Consider the following 19247-nt stretch of genomic DNA (forward strand, 5'->3'; position numbering starts at 1 on the left):
CTTTGTTAAAATGAATCTAAATAATGGCACAATAATATTAACAAATATAAAAGTAATGTTTCGTTTTTGTGCATTAACAAACTGACATGGTTTGTTTATTTCAGCCGTTGTGTTGGGAGCGACTACACACAGGTTCAGCAGCTTTTAAAAGACTTTTACAGCTTTTGGTGACATTTTCTTCTGAAGATAAATTAGTGTGTTTCCATATAAACTTTTCCAGCTCACTTCACACCAGTCGTGTTCAGCCGAGCTCACACTGTCTCTCTTTAACTTTAATACAGTGATTTAACTGAAAGAGTTTTTAAAACCTGCTCACGTGTTGTTTATATGTTCAGTGTTGTACAGAATCACTTTATAGAAAATATCTTACTCACCTTTTACCATAACTGAGAATTTTTTACTGTACTGAGTGTAGTAGACTGGGTTTCCTCTTCCAGCTCTGCACCTGTACTGACCTCCATCAGAGACACTAACTGATCTGATGGTGAAGGTAAATGTTTTAGTCTCAGTCTCTTTGCTCTGTGTGTCTTTAATCCAGTAAAACTTCCACCCATCAGACTGCACATTCAGTGTACAGGTCAGAGTCACTGGGTTTCCTGTCAGGACGTCTCCTGTAAGACTTGATGTGAGCTCAGGTTTAGGTTTTTCTGTTAAAAATGAAATACAATTCAAATGTGAAGTAGTGTTTAACACACTAATAACTTCTACAGTAAAACAATAATATTCTCTATGTGATGATGTAAAACAACTTATGACTGACTGACTGAGAATTTACATTTAGACACGTGATGAAAATGAATAAGGATATTAAATGTAATTCTTCGCTGTGATTAAGGTGAGAGTCAGAAAATATGAAGCAGGTCTTCAATCTCTCTCTACATCAGTTTATGTTCACGGGTGTACAGAGTGACAAGTAATTTGGAAAATGAAAAACTACACATCTGGAAGATATTTTGGAAAACTCCAGAAATGTTAATGTTTTTGTTTTTAACACTTTGTGTTTTGTATAAACATCAATAAACATGTGGAGTGTTGATACCACACATCAGATGAACAAATTAATGTCCGTCATTAAAGTTCTATAAACACAATAAACATGTGGAAATCTCTGACCCTCAGTAGGAGATGTATAAAACATTCTGTATTTACAGTCTAATCATCTGCTTATTTACACATTTAATTAAAACACAATTTAATGCACACATACAGATGGTCCTCTACCGTAATAATGGTTTTACCTTTGCGTCTCACGGCAACAGCACTTGGCTTTGTATTTGCTGGCTTTTACCGCTGAGTGGCGCTATATAACTACAGTAACTACAGTATATAACTACTGACTCCTCAGGCCTTAGTTCATTCTCTGCAGGATTAATGAGCCGCAGCTCCTTCAGAGCTGCACGTAGTAGCGGATAAAATCAATTGAAACACTGTAGTTAAATAAATTCATGATCACAGTATTAACATTACAGTACAAATGTAGAATAAAAATTTTATTAAATCTTATTAGGATCGAATTTAAGCGAAGTAAACAATAACACAGGAGCCTTTATATTTTATCATGTGTAATTAGGAAAGCTACGTGTAGGGTCTTGTGTCATCTTATACTTTGTGATCTTTAAATTTGATTAAATTACTATTACTATTCAATAAATAGATATATTAACTGAAATAAATGAAACTAAATTAGCCTAAAATTAAAACATTGTCAGGACGTGCTACTGCGGCAGCAGGTGTAGTTGTCATTCAGCCCCGGTTGTGTTTTGCGTTATTATAAGATTGAAATGCAGTAGGCTGTTATGATCATCATAATTTTCTTTATTAAATAATAACCCCCATTGTGCTGTACCACCGCCGGCAAAACCTTATAAAATACAAGTGAAACATTAAACGGATTTACAATCACAGTACTAAAATTACAGTACAAATTTAAAATTTAAATTTAGCCTTTATATTTTATCATGTGTAACACTCGCGTAGCCAGAAAACTTTGAGTGGGCATCAGAAAAAGTTGTCAGATTAATATGCAAAAACTATACAATAAAACTGTATAAGCTACATAGACTTTATAAGACTCTAGTTTTATTTAAGTGCACAAAATGTTATGATTTTCTAAAATAAGTAAACAGGGGCGCTATTCTGTATCGGTTCTATGAACTTGAGTTCGTCAGAAAATAAACCGAAACTATGTGTATACTCGCCTTACAGACGTGAAAAATATATACTTACAGAAATCAAAATGTCTGCTTTTATATAAACTAATGGAAAACAAATATCAGATGATGTAATTTGTATGAAACGTGAATTATAGACACATCCACTGCTGCAGAGACGACGAGATGACATGATTACCTTCATCACTGCAGCCGAAACCAAAGAAATCACTAATTTATCAATGAATTATTAAAATGGTCAGATTCAAATGGTCTTCTTGCTGTTTTTTCCGACATATTCATAATCATTAGTCTACTTCTGCCGGTGCGATCTAGAAAACGTGCGTGCGGTTAAGCACTAAATAGACTACGTAGGGAATTAAAGATAAGGATCACGATGCTCAACATCCCGAACCCAAACCTCATTTAAATTAAATTAACAAGTATTGTAAGTAAACAACAATAGCCAAAAAATTAAAAAAGCATTTTTATTTGGACTATAAAAATAAGCCTTCATCTATTTTCAGGCGTGCCAGCTGCCACTTTTTATTTAGAAGTTTTCAATACAAATCTTATAATGCCCACATGACATCAAACATTCCCCATCTTAATATTTTAACTATTTATTTTAACCATTTAAACCATTAAACTGTTGTCACCAAAAATTTAACCGATGAGGACTCATGTCCATCAATCTGATCTACAGTAAGCTGGAGAAACTCCCAGGTGGGAAGACACTGCTTTGTGTAGTTTAAAGACAAGAAAACCTTAAAAAAAAAACATGAACAGCCTCCACCAAAGAGTCTGGAACACAGAGTACAGGATGCGTCACACAGCCGTGATATATTATACTATAACAGTATTATACCAAAGAATATCAGTTAGAAATACAGAAAATTAAATAACTCCGCTGTTTTAACCACTACAGAGACGTCATAGCCAGCAGTAATTTTCAGAAGTACTTTTTAGAGGTGAGGCTGCGTTGCGCGGCTACATGAGGCATGTACATGGGCATTGCCTGGAGCTCAAATCTCCGAAAACGTTGGGACAGTTTTTTAAATAGACGCTATCTTTAATAACCGATACAGGTTTTGAGCTGTACACACACGCATTCTCACCTAAACAACTCTTAAAACTACACTTTGTCACACAATAACAGTAATATTGTAAAAATGTTGCAGGCTGCCGTTTGGAGAAACCAGAGAATAAAGAATAAAACAGTTGTTGGGTCAAAATAACTCAACCAGGGGCCTCATGTATCAACGCTGCGTACGCACAAAAACTTTGCTTACGCCAGTTTTCACGCTCACAGGCGGATTTACTTACAGTGAAATTAACGTGAGAATGTGCGTTCTTCCACGCCAACTTCATGTCTGGCGTACGTGTATTTCTTGTGTGTGTTTGTTTTATTTCCGTTGGCGACTCCTAGAGGCAATTATGTTAAATTGCACACTACAAAGTATCGCACCAACACATGTGAAAAACTGGCTGGGGTTAAGCCAGTCGTCTTTGAGCCGTGCAATGCCAGCCGTATGGGACGGGATCATCCGCATGTCTAGCCGGTATATAAGGTTTCCATACCATGCAGTTGACCAGCCAAACATTAAAGCGCAATTTGCAGCGATTGCTGGTTTTCCTAATGTAATCAGAGCGATCGACTGCACGCACATTGCTATAAAGGCGCCATCTGAAGACGAATTTGCATACGTGAATCGGAAACATTTCCAATTAATAAATGTGCAAATAATATGTGATGCCGAAATGCGCCTAACAAATATTGTGGCAAGGTGGCCTGGGACAACCCATGATTCATTCATCCTCACAAACAGCATGGTTGGGATGAGGCTCCAGGGTGGCAGGGTGCGCGATGAGTGATGTATTTAAAGATATTATTCCAGCTGAAGTTTTTTTTTTATTTTGTTTTTAAACTTGCAAATAACACAGTTTTTCTCCGGTCTACCTCCGATAGGAGCACCTCCAATTCACATTCTGTGAAGTTTCTCTTCTTGCTTGCTTTTGCCATTGCTTTTTCATTTGGTTTTGCAAAAGTAGAGTCATTAACATATTTATACGGGGGAGGAGGCAGGGAGGGGTTTTGCGCTCGTGCACGTGCGCTCAATTTCACGTTAATTCGGATGTACAAAGACTTGCGTTGAATTCATAATAAAACATTGCGTACGCAGTAAAAAAATCTGATGTATGAAACACTGCATACGCACATTTACAGCTTTGTCCGTACGCAATGTTTTAGTATGAATTCAACGCAAGTCTTTGTACATGAGGCCCCTGGTGTTTACAGAAACAACACAGCATTTTAGAGTGGATTTTTGAGTTATTCTTATGTTCTATTCTGAAAGTCTATTTTTCCAGTTATTTCTATATTTAAAGTCTTTTAAATGTAAAAAAAAAAATAATAATAATAATATTAACAATGAGCCAAACAGAGGCTATATAACAGTTCTTTGTACAAATACAATTGTCACCTGGTGAATTGTCCGTCTAAACAAAATTTAACCTTTTATTTTAACTCCTTGTTGTACAGTAAATGTAAATAGACCTGGTTCTGGTTTTTCATGTTTGTTGTATAAAGTACTCGGATGTGGAAATTACCATCACTAGTATTTCTTTGATACAACATATGACTTTTTTATGACTTAAGCTCTAATTACATTTGAAAACTGCATCGAATGAAAATGCCACCTGGCGGTCGTTTCACGAATGACACGAAATGCGACTGATTTATTTTCTCCTGCGGCGGTGAGCACGGCGGTAACAGGCATTCCCGTTGACGACCTACTGTACGTGTGTTTATCAGTAAAATGGCAAACATACATTATAACTATATAAAGAACTGGTTTAAAGCCATTATACAGAATACACACCTACACTTTTCACTGTTACACACAAACAACATTAACAAAACAGAAATAAAACCCACTCACCTGATACAGTCAGTGTAACAGCAGCACTGGTCTCTGTGTATTTTGGGTCTGATGATTGTGTTCCTTTACACGTATAACCACCTTTATTAGACTCTTTAACTTTACTGATTGGGTATCTATTCTCTATTCCAGTAGTAAGTTCTGTTTTATCTCTATACCAGTGGTACTGCCAGGATTCTCCAGTCTGTATCTCACATGTGAGAGTGACGTTTTCCCCAATGAACACACTCTCAGCTGGATGGACTTTCACTACAGGCTGCGGTCTCGCTATACAAAAATCATAAAATTTCAACACATAGAGTACGTACAATTAAACATAACTTAAATATGATTTCATATAAATACACAATTAGACCGATTCCTTAAGAATAAATACATTGTTGTTGTTTTTTTTCACAGACTTACTAACTTTAACCCTGTAGTGACGTACGTCTCACTGTAATCGCGGCTGGATCACTGAACTCTGACGTGTAGTTTCCCCTGCGTGCTTTACAGTAGTATGTTGTTTGTCCTTCATTAGAGATTGTCACTTCATGTGTGTTAGCATCTGGAGCTCCTTCAGGGAGATGATTTAATGTCTGATTTTCATAAAAGAGAAAAGTCCATCCAGTACCCTGCAGATGACAGCTCAGAGTAACTTTGTCTCCAGTGTAGATGGAGCTCTGATTCACTCTCACAGTCGCTTTGGGATTTTCTGTTGATATAAAATGATGGAGAGATCAGAGCTGTTTTTACCTTTACAGCATGAACATCTATTCTCTTACATTCCTGATTAATAAAGACGTCTGATTACAAATTTATTAAAAATATTACAGTTAATTACATTTCTACAGTGGAGCAGAGGGGTAAGACGTCTCTCTCTCTCTCTCTCTCTCTCTCTCTCTCTCATGTGAGTGTGTCATTTGTTGTGTTAGTGTTGTCTTACTTGTGTGTGTGACTTTTTATAATGTGGGTTATCTCTTCTATGTGAAGTTTCTCTTGTGTGCAATTATCACATGTCTTATATTTCATATCCAAGTGTGTGTGTTTTAAATTGCATGGATACATGATGTCTAATTAAATATGTGCTTCAAAGTGTGTAATCATGAATCAGCAGTCTTTATATCTGACACTTATATTATAGTAACATCACATATCATACTTTGTCCCCTTATTGTAGATTGTCAATGAGAGGATTGACCTTTGACCCTACTTTACATTTTGTAAAATACAAGTGTATTTCATGGCCAATCGGAGCACATGGCCAAAAAAAAAAAAAAAAAAAAAACAGTCATGCACACTAAGCTTCCATTCAGTCACCTTTAGCTTTGATTACAGCACACAATGTGGTGTCCAGTTCATGTGTGAAAATGATTCCTCATGTTCCCAGAAACTCCCTCCCAATTTAATTCCTGAAATCATGTGCCATCAGGGAGGAAAAACTCTACTGATGTGACCAGATCATAACACTGTCTCCAGAGTCTTGTACAGTGGACACTATGCATGATGGATGCATCGCTTCATGTGCTTTCCTTCTTACCCTGACGAGCTTATTACTATAGACTAGAGTGAATCTGGACTCATCAGACCACATGACCCCCCCCACACACACACACACACACAGAAAAGCACAGTGTGCGAATCAGGTGTTGCTGTTCTGTTCTCAACATTTATGATGTAAATGCTAATGATGGAGTGTATGTTAAAAATTCAAAGTTTGAAATTCACTTGTTAATGTTGTCTAATTATTAAACAAATACTGTATTTCTAGTAAAAAAGAACTAAAGAAAGACTCCGGACTTTGTGCACATCTGGATGAAGTAAGGCAGGATTTATTGCAGCATTAAAATCCAAGTGAGCCGCACTTGTAATGCCTAGATTGTAAACCCAAGCATCATCAAGAGCAGACTGATGTGACAGTTACATGCAGCCTCATTATATACAGTTAGCAAGGGGAGGGGCGCACACCTTGTCCCCTCCTTTGTACTTCTTTTTTTCCTTACCAAATTATTAACCCATTATAATCCAACTTTTTAGAATAATTTCACCCATTATGTACATTTTTTTCTACCAGTTCTGTTACATCCTATACCTCGTCATCTGACCTCGTGCTTATATTTTTTCCCATTATAATTCATTTTTCTTGCAAATTACTTTCCATTATCTTTGCACTTTTCCTGTTTAATTAAAAAAATATTGGGGTGGAGCTTATTTTTACTATACATTCCTGCATTTTCTGGTTTACTCTACAGTTCTCAAGAAACAGGCCATGGTCAAGCATCTCTGTCGCACTATTTTAATTTCGTGTCTTGTTTTCCCAATTTGTTGTGTTGTGTATTTTATTTTAATCTTGTAGCTGATTGTAATTGCTCAAGTGCTCACTACATCCCTCTGGACGACTCGGACAGCCAGGGCAGAACGGATTACAACCCTGCTGAACCTGCCATGGACCGGGCCTCTGTGAGTTTCACCCAGGATGAGTCTGAGCCCCCTGTTTTATTCATGCATTTTCTAGACGAGAGGGGGCTTACGTATTACAAGAAGGATGACTCCAAACCCGGTCCTTCTAAAAGACTGCGTTTGGAGGTAAATAGCCCTTCTTCTCATGCTTTTAGGCCTGTACGGCCCGAGTCTAGTACTCCAGCTCCTTCTGTCCTAAAGCCTGTTTGTCACATAAGTGTTGCTACTCAGATGATTTTAAAGTGTGTGTTAGTACACAAACTATGGAGAGTGCCTCTGTTGATACCCAAACAGATTTTCCTTCAGCATCTGTACCACTTCTTAATCGTGACATTTCTGCTTTTATTCCTCTTACTGATCTTCCTGTCGGTGTTGTTCTGGCTCATAGAAGGTTTGATATGTGATTTTATATAGTCTATTTTATTATTGATGCTTACCCAGACCCCCTATGTTTTTTTTGTACTTTTATGTTGGGCCTTATACTTTGTATTTTTATATTTGTTTTGTCATTAAGTAGATGCACATAATATTTTTTTTTGTGTCTACTCTTATTAAACTTATTATTCATAAAACTGATTTCGTGTCTTTTTGTTATTTGTCTATGCCCTCTTATTTAGTCATGTGTGCGCAACTGTGGGTGTACATGTTGCACGTGTACTTCTGAGATTACATCATGTCTAGGGTTACTATTACATCATGCACGTTGGGTACACACTGTACACTGAACACCATTACATCATTACCCATCCCCTATGACGTTGGGTACGCACTGTACTATACACTGAGATTACATCAATCTCCTTTTTGCTATGACTTACGACCTGTCTTTATGACATCTGCTTTTGTCCTTGGCTCATCTCTGTTTCTTCCCTTTACCTCTTATTATTTTACTAAGATCCATATTCTGTTAATTACTATTAACATTTTGTCACATTGCTGCATATATGCTTACATATTGCCCCCTCTGTGACTTTTAAGTCGCATAAGAGCGTAAAGAAAATAAGAAAAAGAAAATAATTCCTTTACAATTACAGTATGTAGATAATCCCCTTACACAACACCGGACGCCATGACAGAACAACTTTTTGTGCCTTTTGGAAAGAAGGAGAAAGCGATGTGACTGGCATGTATACATTTTTAAGACATAACATGCGAACGGTCCCTTAGGGCATCATGTAACTTTTACTTTAAAATTATTTTGGTATTAAAGTGTGTTGTCCTGTAAGGTCAGTCCTTTTAAAATTAATACACTTTGCTTATTTAGTTTGTTTAGGCATAAAAATCACACAATGAAGATTTTTCTCTTGAAGTTAAAAAACTATTTTCTGAACCCTTAGGAGTCTGCAGGTGTTCTGGGGCCGTGAAGAACTTCTGACACGTCCTGACATTTGTGTATTTTTCAGTTACTTATAAACATATAAATGGCTAAAGTCGTACATTACACTATTAATTCCTACTGTGTGTGCAGGATTCACAGTTTCAGTTCATGTTGGTGACGTGTTTCAAACATATTTTCTCGGAGACTGAGACTGAAACACACCCTGTTTATTTTCTTTATTTTACAAATAAAAGTAGACCCTTTACAGATTCAAATGATGTACTACACTTATGTGTATAATCAAAAAACATGACGGAGCATTTTAAGTTCTTTTTTTCACGGTTAGCAGAAAAAAAATGCAAGTGTCTCCACCGGTGGGTCCGCCGACTCCTGAGGATTTTAAACATCTGTAAACTTCTTAATGCTGAAATTTGGGGCTGTTTAGGTTCACAAACAACTATTTTGGCACAAATTCTGTATGTATTTTAATTCTTTCTGACACTTGAATGTAAGTTTAAGTATCTGATTGCAGTCAAACAGTGGCATTTTTTCACTGAGCTTGAATGTATTTTTTCTCAGACCTTCTTAAAATCGAATGTACATTGTGTGTAAGAAATAAGCAAGTTTAATAAAAAATTATTTGCTTCTAACAATCTTTCTGGACCTTTGACCTTGACTGGAAATCAGATTCAGACCTTCGCATATTATGTTTGAGAACCCCTATGATAGGCTTATATAAGGATTATATTACATAAGACCTTTTCTTCTTTTACTTTTACACTGAGCTTACGCTTGCTTACTGCTTGTTAGTTTGTTTGTAAGTGAAACTGTATTATGACAAACAACACAAGTAAATGGTGAGACAGTCTATGTACATGTATAAAATGACTAAAGAATTAACGTTAATAAGTAATTTACAAATGGTAAACAACAAACATATGGGCCTAAGGAGAAGAAGGAGGAGAAGATACAACAGGAAATGCTTTTACTTTAAATATATTTTTAAATTCCTCATTGTTTGTTACATTTTCTGTTTGTTGCAGAATAAACCCAACTGAGCTAAAAGACATCTGCAGAGGACACACACTTATGCTTAACTTCTCAGTGTATAAGGGCTTTCCCCGCATTCCCCAACTGTTGGAGGAATTGTCTAAAAATGGACATTCTTAAACATTTTTGGTCACTTGTGTCTGTGATGGCACAAGCTGTAATCACTTATGAATTAACTACACATTTGCTATGAAATGTTAAGATATACTGACAAATCACCAAGGACTCCACTACAGGACATGCCGAACTCAAGCAGAACTGTCTAAGAACTGTCTCAATTTATCTACCACCTGTTCTGTACTATGCTCTATGATTTGCTATGAATTGTCATAGAAAGGATATTTGCACCCAAGAGCTTTTCTGGTGCACACAAAAACCTTTTCCTTTCTTGAGTGCTTGAGTCCTTTTTTTATACCTATCCCTTTATGTGCTCCAACTTGTGACAACAGAAGGTATGAACCTGCAGCAGACTTCTGTAATTATCGCCACACGCAGTGAAGGACCTATTAGAGCATACTATTTAGTAGGTTAGTGCACAGGGTCAGATTTAGCCATGAATTTAGGAACCAGTATCAAATACAGATTAGTATTTACTGGAGCAAGTCCACAACAGAATGGCTTTAGAAAAACAAAATCCGCCAAGTCAGAGCCCAGACCCTGACCCAACAGATAAGCTATGGCATGACAGAGCTAAAGCGATATGACGGAGCTAAGGCAGTTCTGCCAGGAAGAATGGGCTAAAATTCCTCCTGAAACTCACTTACTGCCATTTTAACATATTTTAAGCATATTTAATTGATAACTGCTGTATATTTAGTCACATATTTAGTGAAAATTATAATTCCAGTATAATTCACTATGGATTATTGGCCATGATCGTTACCTCTTTTACGGTGGTGAATTTCATTCATTCATTTTCCATACCGTTTATCTCGTACAAGGCCGTAAGGACCCTGGGTAGGGTTGCCAATCATCCCGCAAAAAATGTTACATATTTTGAAAATCAGTGAAATGTCGAAGAGAAATATTACAGGTTAGACTAATAAGACAGTGTGATTTGTATGATGGAAGCAAACAGTTAGTGGATAAAAGGAAACCCCTTCTCTCACTCAGCCTGTCTGTCATGGTCTCTTCCAAAATAGAGAACAGGGAATACGCTTCTCATCTGTTAAATATTAGATCTCTCACATCTAAAACAGTTTTTTCTTAATGAAATTATCTCGGATGAGAAGTTTGATATACTCTGTTTAACAGAAACCTGGATTAAACAGGATGAGTATGTAGCTCTAAATGAAGAAGTCCCTCTGAGAACAGCATTTATGTCCATACTGGACTCGCTAGGGGTAAATCAGTGTGTAGTAGGACCCACTCATAAAGCAGGACACACTTTAGATTTAATAATATTATTCGGATTAAGTATAAAAAATTAGCGAGTTTTATCAGTAATCTCCCAGAGTTCCCAACTTTGATTAGATCACCGTCTGACCCCACAGAACTCGATCAGGCGACTGAATATTTAGACTCGACGTTCCGTGTACCTTAGATAATGTAGCTTCAGTTAAAAGTAAAATTATTAGAGATAAAAAACTCGCTCCCTGGTATAACGATCACACGCGCACTTTAAAACAGACCGCTCGGAAATTAGAACGTAAATGCCGTCAAACTAAATTTTTAGTATTTCAAATAGCATGGAAGGAGAGCATCCTGAACTATAGAAAAGCTCTTAGTGTAGCTAGATCAACATATCTCTCCACTCTTATAGAAAATAACAAAAATAATTCTAGATTTTTATTTAATGCTGTAGCCAAATTAACCAGAAATAAGACCACTGCAGAAATCTCCACAACAACATCATGCAATAGTGAGGACTTCATGAACTTTTTTAATAATAAAATTGTAAATATTAGGCATAAAATTGAGGTTTTGAAACCGAACAATGTAATTGATGCAGATGTTAATCTAGCCATGTCAGATCAGAACCTAGAATACTTTACTCCCCTTGAAGAGAATGAACTAATTTCACTCATCTCTTCTTCAAATTCATCAACCTGTATATTAGATCCTGTACCGACACATTTTCTTAAACAGATAGTACCAGCAATAATAGAACCCCTGTTGAGAATAATTAATTCTTCACTCAGCATTGGATATGTTCCAAAATCTTTTAAATTAGCAGTTATCAAACCAATAATTAAGAAACCTGACCTCGACCCCTGTCAGCTGTCCAGTTACAGGCCGATATCAAACCTCCCCTTTATCTCTAAGATTCTGGAAAAGATAGTAGCGGAGCAGCTATGCTCATATATACATAGAAATGGCATACATGAACTGTATCAGTCAGGATTTAGGCCTCATCACAGTACAGAGACAGCGCTCGTTAAAGTAGTAAATGACCTCCTATTGGCCTCTGATCAGGGTTGTGTAACTATGATTGTATTACTCGACCTCAGTGCAGCTTTTGACACCATTGATCATAGTATTCTCCTTCACAGATTATTATTATTACATTATTATAACTTAATAAAAAAATAATAAAAGAAAACCAAAACATTCTGTTTTCCAATCTCAAAAGATATTAGAACCCAAAAGCTCGATGACTTCAGGTTACAGGAGAAAACTTTTACAACTTAAATACTAAACTTCCTGATTCTTTTACCTCCTGACTGTTTTATAATAAATAATTATTGAGCTTTTAGTTCATGTAACTCGTGTTAATGAGGTGAGCTTGATGGCTGTAAACTTATTAACATGCCTTGTGTTTATCAGCAAAATGACGAACATACATTATGTCTATATAAAGAACATGTTCAAAGCCATTATACAGAATACACACCTACACTTTTCACTTTTAAACACAAACAACATTAACAAAACAGAAATAAAACCCACTCACCTGATACAGTCAGTGTAACAGCAGCACTGGTCTCTGTGTATTTTGGGTCTGATGATTGTGTTCCATTACATGTATAACCACCTTTATGAGACTTTGTAACTTTACTGATTGTGTGTGTTTTCCTTCTTTCATTATTGAGTTTATTATTATCTCTATACCAGTGGTACTGCCAGGATCCTTCAGTCTGTATCTCACATGTGAGAGTGACGTTTTCCCCAATGAACACACTCTCAGCTGGATGGACTTTGACTACAGGCTGTGGTCTGGCTATACAAAGGTAAAAAAAAATCCTATAAAACTATTGCATCTCAACTTTATTTCAAATTTGTATGAATATAATTACACAGCTATGATTTTATTCAGATTTCTTAAAAAAATTATTTAAATGCCTTAAATTAATAAAGAATTTTTTTTTTCTTAATATTGAATTAAGTCCTTACAGGGTGTTTATACGGTAGGTTCAGATAGACTTGCACAAACACTGACTGTGTTAAATCATGACTGGGGATTTTACTGTGCAGTAGTCTTAAGTTAAAATCTGTAGTGAAAAAGTAAAAACCATGACGTACCTCTCACTGTGATCGTGGCTGGATTACTGAACTCTGATGTGTAGTTTCCCCTGCGTGCTTTACAGTAGTATGTTGTTTGTCCTTCATTAGAGATTGTTACTTCATGTGTGTTAGCATCTGTAGCTCCTTCAGAGAGAGAAGTTGTCTGATCTTCATAAAAGACAAAAGTCCATCCAGGACCCTCCAGATCACAGCTCAGAGTAACTCTGTCTCCAGTGTAGATGGAGCTCTGATCCACACTCACAGTCGCTTTGGGTTTTGCTGTTGATATGAAATGATGAAGAGATTAGAGCTGTTTTTACCTTTATAGCATGGACATCTATTCTCTTACATTCCTGATTAATAAAGACGTCTGATTTCATATTTATTGTAAAAGCTACAGTTGGTTACATTTCTACAGTGGACCAGGGGGGTAAGACGCATCTCTCTCTCTCTCTCTCTCTCTCTCTCTCTCTCTCATGTGAGTGTGTCATATTTGTTGTGTTAGTGTTGTCTTTCTTGTGTGTGTGACTTTTTATAATGTGGGTTATCTCTTCTATGTGAAGTTTCTCTTGTGTACAATTGCCACAACTCTCTCATATTTCACATCGAAGTGTGTGTGTGTGTGTGTGTGTGTGTGTGTGTGTGTGTGTGTGTGTGTGTGTGTGTTTTAAATTGCATGGTTACATGATGTCTGATTAAATATGTGCTTCACAGTGTGTAATCATGAATCAACAGGCTGACACTTGTATTATAGTAACATCACATATCATACTTTGTCCCCTTATTGTAGATTGTCAATGAGAGGATTGACCTTTGACCCTACTTTACATTTTGTAAAATACAAGTGTATTTCATGGCCAATCGGAGCACATGGCCAAAAAAACCCCAAAAAAACAGTCATGCACACTAAGCTTCCATTCAGTCACCTTTAGCTTTGATTACAGCACACAATGTGGTGTCCAGTTCATGTGTGAAAATGTTCCTCATGTTCCCAGAAACTCCCTCCCAATCATTTTAATTCCTGAAATCATGTGCCATCAGGGAGGAAAAAACTCTACTGATGTGACCAGATCATAACACTGTCTCCAGAGTCTTGTACAGTGGACACTATGCATGATGGGTGCATCGCTTTATGTGCTTTCCTTCTTACTCTGATGAGCTCATCACTATAGATTAGAGTGAATCTAACCCCCCCACACACACACAAACACAGAAAAGCACAGTGTGAATCAGGTGTTGCTGTTCTGTTCTCAACATTTATGATGTAAATGCTAATGATGGAGTGTATGTTAAAAATTCAAAGTTTGAAATTCACTTGTTAATGTTGTCTAATTATTAAACAAATACTGTATTTCTAGTAAAAAAAGAACCAAAGAAAGACTCTGTGCGGACTTTGTGCACATCTGGATGAAGTAAGGCAGGATTTATTGCAGCATTAAAATCCAAGTGAGCCGCACTTGTAATGCCTAGATTGTAAACCCAAGCATCATCAAGAGCAGACTGATGTGACAGTTACATGCAGCCTCATTATATACAGTTAGGAAGGGGAGGGGCGCACACCTTCTCCTCTGTACTTCTTTTTTTCCTTACCAAATTATTAACCCATTATAATCCAACTTTTTACAATAATTTCACCCTTTATGTACGTACATTTTTTCTGCCAGTTCTGTTACATCATATACCTCGTCATCTGACCTTGTGCTTATATTTTTTCCCATTATAATTAATTTTTTTTGCAAATTACTTTCCATTATCTTTGCACTTTTCTTGTTTAATTAAAAAAATATTGGGGTGGAGCTCATTTTTACTATACATTCCTGCATTTTCTGGTTTACTTTATACAGTTCTCAAGAGACAGGCCATGGTCAAGCATCTCTGTCGCACTATTTTAATTTCGTGTCTTGTTTTCCCAATTTGTTGTGTTGTGTATTTTATTTTAATCTTGTAGCTGATTGTAATTGCTCAAGTGCTCACTAAATCCCTCTGGACGACTCGGACAGCCAGTGCAGAACGGATTACAACCCTCCTGAACCTGCCATGGACCGGGCCTCTGTGAGTTTCACCCAGGATGAGTCTGAGCTTCCTGTTTTATTCATGCATTTTCTAGACGAGAGGGGGCTTACGTATTACAAGAAGGATGACTCCAAACCCGGTTCTTCTAAAAGACTGCGTTTGGAGGTAAATAGCCCTCCTTCTCATGCTTTTAGGCCTGTACGGCCAGAGTCTAGTACTCCAGCTCCTTCTGTCCTAAAGCCTGTTTGTCACATAAGTGTTGCTACTCAGATGATTTTAAAGTGTCTGTTAGTACACAAACTATGGAGAGTGCCTCTGTTGATACCCAAACAGATTTTCCTCCAGCATCTGTACCACTTCTTAATCGTGACATTTCTGCTTTTATTCCTCTCACTGATCTTCCTGTCGGTGTTGTTCTGGCTCAGAGAAGGTTTGATATGTGATTTTATATATTTTATTTCATTATTGATGCTTACCCAGACCCCCTATGTTTTTTTGGACTTTTATGTTGGGCCTTATACTTTGTATTTTTATATTTGTTTTGTCATTATGTAGATGCACATACTATTTTATTTTTTGTGTCTACTCTTATTAAACTATTATTCATAAAACTGATTTCGTGTCTTTTTTGTATTTGTCTATGCCCTCTTATTTAGTCATGTGTGCGCATCTGTGGGTGTACATGTTGCACGTGTACTTCTGAGATTACATCATGTCTAGGGTTACTATTACATCATGTACGTTGGGTACACACTGTACACTGAACACCATTACATCATTACCCATCCCCTATGACGCTGGGTACGCACTGTACTATACACTGAGATTACATCAATCTCCTTTTTGCTACGACTTATGACCTGTCTTTATGACATCTGCTTTTGTCCTTGGCTCACCTCTGTTTCGTCCCCTTACATCTATATTATTTTACTAAGATCCATATTCTGTTAATTACTATTATCATTTTGTCACATTGCTGCATATATGCTTACATATTTCCTTCTCTGTGACTTTTAAGTCGCATAAGAGCGTAAAGAAAATAAGAAAAAGAAAATAATTCCTTTACAATTACAGTATGTAGATAATCCCTTTACACAACACCGGACGCCATGACAGCACAACTTTTTGTGCCTTTTGAAAAGAAGGAGAAAGCGATGTGACTGGCATGTATACATTTTTAAGACATAACATGCGAACGGTCCCTTAGGGCATCATGTAACTTTTACTTTAAAATTATTTTGGTATTAAAGTGTGTTGTCCTGTAAGGTCAGTCCTTTTAAAATTAATACAATTTGCTTATTTAGTTTGTTTAGGCATAAAAATCACACAATGAAGATTTTTCTCTTGAAGTTAAAAAATTATTTTCTGAACCCTTAGGAGTCTGCAGGTGTTCTGGGGCCCTGAAGAACTTCTGACACGTCCTGACATTTGTGTATTTTTCAGTTACTTATAAACATATAAATGGCTAAAGTCGTACATTACACTATTAATTCCTACTGTGTGTACAGGATTCACAGTTTCAGTTCATGTTGGTGACGTGTTTCAAACATATTTTCTCGGAGACTGAGACTGTGTCACAGTCAGGCCAGACTCCGAAACAAATCAAACTCAGCGACCTCTATCACCAGAATACTAATCACCACCACCTGAAGCCAATCAACCAGAACACATAAAGACCACGCACCACGCCTCAATCGTCGTCCGAGCTCGTGCATACGAGGGTGGACTCATCTCTTGACCTTCCGAATGAAAAGAGAAAGACTTACCTGTATACTTACCTGTGTCTCTGTTTTCAGAAGCTTTCCTGCTCACCGTCCCTGGACGAGGAAGCGCCGCAGTACCGTGGTGCGTGGGCCTCCGCCGAATCGCCGCGACACCCGATTCGCTCCGGTACGGCAGTACTCTCTCGGGCACTACAGAAAAGGACCAAGTCACCGTGGGTCGTAACTAGTAACAAGTAATCCTCTGAAACCTTCCTCTCGGTTCCTACCGATGCTCTATAGCCATAGCCTGCCGCTAAGTACGCTAACTGCAAATAAAACTACTCATCTTGAAACTTACCTCTGTGTGAAGTCCATCTTTGTTACAGTAGCTCGGACCAAACCAACACGACAAGATGAGTGAAACAGATCCTTTGCGGGAGCTAGTGAACCTACTTCGGCAGGCAATGCAAACACCACCGCCGCCATTACCGGCCGCAGCCACCGCTTCTTCGGCGCCTCCGGTCTCCAGCCCGATGGCGCGACCGGCGCCCTTCTCTGGCACGGAGGGGAACTGCAAGGGGTTTTTGCTCCAGTGCTCACTCACCTTCACCCTACAACCCTCCAACTACCCGACAGATAAGTCCAAAATCGCGTATCTCATCTCTCTTTTGTCCGGACCGGCTTTACAGTGGGCCGAGGCTATCTGGTCACATGGGGGACCACTAATTGACTCCTATGATCTTTTCATGGATCACTTCAAGGAGGTCTTTGAACGGTCAGACAGTGAGGCATCAGCCGGAGAACAGCTCTATCATCTGGTTCAAGGTAATTTGTCCGTACAGGAGTATGCCTTACGTTTTCGTACGTTGGCAGCGGCGAGTGGATGGAATGAGCAAGCTCTCCTGACCACTTACCGCCAGGGATTGGAGCCCAACCTTCGACAGATGTTGGCGACTTGGGATGACGACCTGGGGTTGGAAAAGTTCATCCAGCTATCCATCCGCAGTTCCGTACGGCTCACCTCCTGTCGACCGGACACCGGGCACACCGCCGTCCCTGGAGCGGAACTACAGAGAGGGGTGGCACCTCCAGAACCCAGAGAAGAACCAATGTTACTGGAAAAGGGAAAGATTTCATCAGCGGAGAGAACTAGACGGCTGTCCCATGGTCTCTGCCTATACTGCGGCGGCACGGGGCACCTTCGACCCGAGTGTCCCATTCGTCCAGCGCGCACCGTGGTGAGTTCGATTTCAACCCAAATTGGGAAATTACAACCGCTTACTACCAATGTGACCCTCACTACTTGTCATCTGACTGTTTCAGTGGCCGCTCTCCTCGACTCAGGGTCAGCCGGCAACTTCATATCCGGGAAATTATGCCGGTACCTCCGACTCAAGACCACCCCGACCGAAAAGATCTACCAAATTCAACCCATAACAACCAAACCCCGATCCCAACGGTCCGTACATCTGCTCGCGGGCCCCGTGCGCTTACAACTAGGCCTTCTCCATCAGGAGGACATAACGCTTTTGGTGCTGGAAAACTCCACCTCCGATGTCGTACTAGGTCGACCATGGCTGATTCAACACAACCCAATCCTCTCATGGAACACCGGAGAAGTACTAAAATGGGGAGAGAAGTGTGCCACTACGTGTTTTCCAATGCTGCCCATTAAACCACAAACATTGTCACTCCAGACCACCTCCATCGAAAGTCCCGTGGAACAACAATCCGTGAGTATCCCTCCGCAGTACTCCTCTTTCGCGGACATCTTTTGCCCCAAAAGGGCAACTCGACTGCCACCTCATCGACCCTGGGATTGTGCGATCACCCTGATCCCCGGAGAACCACTGCCACGCGGCCGCATTTACCCTCTGTCTCTGCCCGAGCGCGAAGCCATGGAGAACTACATCTCAGAGGCCCTTCAAAATGGCTATATCCGCCCCTCGACTTCGCCAGCCGCTTCCAGTTTCTTCTTCGTAGCCAAAAGGGGAGGTGGGTTAAGGCCATGCATAGACTTTCGTACACTCAACCTCGCCACGGTGAAGTTTCGTTACCCCTTACCCCTAGTGCCAGCTGCCCTTGAATGTCTTCGCGGCGCCAAAGTCTTTACAAAGCTGGATCTGCGAAGTGCCTACAACCTGGTGCGAATAAGGAAAGGGGACGAGTGGAAAACAGCGTTTGTGAC

At 38.7% G+C, this 19247-nt stretch overlaps 1 pseudogene; it reads right to left on the reverse strand.

The window, feature by feature from the left end:
- Positions 1-17434, reverse strand: part of LOC128520456 (Fc receptor-like protein 5) — a 74417-nt pseudogene extending 56983 nt beyond the window's left edge.
- Between the last annotated feature and the right edge of the window lie 1813 nt (positions 17435-19247).

This window comes from Clarias gariepinus, chromosome 1 (genome assembly GCF_024256425.1).
Source record: "Clarias gariepinus isolate MV-2021 ecotype Netherlands chromosome 1, CGAR_prim_01v2, whole genome shotgun sequence".
NCBI lineage: Eukaryota > Metazoa > Chordata > Actinopteri > Siluriformes > Clariidae > Clarias > Clarias gariepinus.